Source organism: Bombus impatiens, unplaced genomic scaffold (genome assembly GCF_000188095.3).
Source record: "Bombus impatiens unplaced genomic scaffold, BIMP_2.2 scf_0106, whole genome shotgun sequence".
In the NCBI taxonomy this organism is placed as follows: Eukaryota; Metazoa; Arthropoda; class Insecta; order Hymenoptera; family Apidae; genus Bombus; species Bombus impatiens.
The window spans coordinates 785,467-788,484 of NT_176525.1; positions in this window are offsets into that span (position 1 = coordinate 785,467).

Here is a 3,018-nt window from a genome sequence, read left to right on the forward strand (position 1 = left end):
CAAAGTACACAGATTCTTTTCCTCTTACTTCTCATTCGATGCTATACAAACTTCGTATTTTTTCACGAATAATTCGCGGATTCTCGTGCGATTAAAATTGTTTTCCAGTCTTTCGCCAAATTTTATGCTTAGGCGATTGGACAGAAGAAAGTTTGAAACTTAAATCAGAAGGAATCTGATAATTTTGCGAAATAAAATTGTAATAAATAAATTACTAAATACGTTACTAACGTGTTAAACGGTGTTGGTAAAGAAGATAATTTAGCTTCTACTACAAACGATATGATCTCTGCTCCATAGAATATTCAGTTTACAAAATGTAGACATCGAAAGATTAAAATAATTTTTCGAACGAGAAATTCTCTCATCCGATGAAACTTCATCGTCGAGAGATTAATTCGAACGCGCGTTTAGCAAGCCGGAAATCGTGTACTACTCTTATGGATCGCGATCGTTGGAAGCGGTTTAAAAATCTCGCTTCAACGCACCATCGACTATACCAAAAAGAAACACCAAGAAGATACTTACCAATTTGTCGGATTCGAGTCGAATGAAAAAACCGAGCCACCGTTTGAAACGAACCAGAAAAGAAGAATAAAATATCATCTGACTGGTTAGATAAAAAAAGAAAACGCGGAGGGACGAACCAAGAGAGCAAAAGGGGGTGGCATCCGCGCGAATAATTCGAAGACGGACGCTTGGTAATTATTCAAAGCAGATATCTGAAGGGTCCAATTAGCGTCGGATGCTTTTCGAGGCTTTCTTCGAGGGCACCTGCTAGTTCTGTAAATTGGCTGCATTAAAAACAACGCGGCGATAGAACGCGAACGTGAAAATCCGCGCCGCGAAGTCTCGAATCTACAGGTTCGTTTCATCGATCGCAATTATTCTTCGATAACCGAACGCCGTTCAATGAGAACCGTTGTCGACGATTATTATTTGATAATTAGGAGGTTCGTCGATGCATTGTTTTCCAGGAGTTTCGTATTCTCACAGTTTTGATAGATGCGATTGGATTTTATATATTTAGTTTGACGAGGTAGGTAACAGCCGTAAAACCTCGATCCTCTGGAGACTCGCTGTCAAGCTGCGCCAATGTGACCATACATCACGCAAAGATAAGACATAATCGACAATCACGTGCCTCTCGATGGTCAGTTAATACAAACTTCATCGATCTCCCGATATATACCTGACATCGGTTTAATTCTACAAGAGCAAAGCGTACAAAACTAATATATAACGATACCGATCCGTCGCGATTGCCAACGATATCTCGTACAGCGTTCCGCGTGAACGTATTTTACGTCATTGTCGATTCGCTGTAAACTCATATTTATTGCCACAGTTACGTGTATGTTTTAAACTTTCGCGTTGTATCGCAAACCGAGCGATATCGCGCGTTGCAAAATTGAATATCGATCCATTGGTTCGATAAACATTAGAATCGAAACATAGTTCATGGGAATAGAAGATAAATACCGGTAGTTGTCGCGATAATAGTAATTAAGCAAGCTGTAATGGCAAGAAGGTAACGGGTAGCATCGTCACGCGAATATCCTGTTTCGAGTTACGCGGTCGTCGATGCTTTTGTAGAACGCTTGCATCGTGTAACTTACACGAACGGATTATTAATGGCAACAATTACGGTCAGCCACGGCACGATTGTTATAGGAATTTCGTCCTGTGTACGTCTTCTGACAGGAAGTTTCCTCAAGTTCGTATCTGTCTAAATAGAATCCATTATCAAGCATTATCGCGCACTTTCATTAAGTTGGTTCGTCGAAACGGAGATACAGAAAATGAACTGGCGGCAATTCCGTTAGGCAACGCTAACGAAAAATTAAAAACGTTATGTCCTATACAGCTTGTTTTTTAACATTTAATTAAGATGTCCGCCGTAACTGCGCTTTCAGCGTTTTTACGTTTCCATTTTCTTCCTGTTTTAATAAATAAACGGATATTTCACGATTTATTACTTTACTATATTTATTGATTTACAACTTTAGTTAACAACATCGTTAATGATTCTTTCGTATTTTCTTCCGATTTAAGATACCTTTTACCGATAGGCAAGCACACGATCGAGTAGAAGATGACTCAAGGTCTTTGGGATCAGCGTGGCTGTTGCTTCATTGCTGAACGCAATAAAGAAAATTTAGACGTTAAATAGATTGACGTACTTGCACGCAGTATCACCGACGTACGATCGAACTAAGCAACGTAAACTTATCGGTGAATGTGAAATTCTCGAGAGTATACATAGATTACATCATTTTGTGGAAAGAAAATAATATGGAAACTGGATTACGTATTAAATGATCAGGCAGAATAACAAATTATGTTTAGAATAAGCGAAAGTTAAAATAGAACGTTGATCGTTTAACGAATCTTCTTGTATTTCTTTTACATTTCATATTTATTCGATTTAATTTCCGTTAGAACAATTCATCTGCCGTTTATCGTTGGTTTCTTGTTAGTTTTTCCCCCTTTCCTATTTCATCAGTTTGCTTCGTTTCAATTTATTCTGTTCTCCATTCCATTTCTATTGTTTTTACTTCGGATTGTAACCTCGTATCTGCCGCGGCCACGCTGCTTTACGTGTATTTCATCGCTTCGACAAACAGGTCGCTAAATAAATAAACAAATACTGATATCCGGTAATTTCTTGAATATTACATTACAAAATTCTGCATTATGGAAATCACGGCAACTTGTTAACATTATTTATCGCATTATTCATCAGGCCGCGTTATTAATCTTTTATACAGGATATCGGCTTATCGTCAGCGAACTTCAACAAATTCGATCGACCCGTCTACAATATTCTAGAAATATCGAAATTACTCGAAACATTCGTCGCGATTAATGACACAACATTTCATAAATTCATCAAATAGACCTTTAAGCACGTGCTCGGTTTTTTGGAAAAAAAATAGAAATCCGTGCGTTCGTCGATTCAATATTTTCATTGCGTTACTTCAAATTACAAAAGACGCGTTATCGTGTTTACGAAAC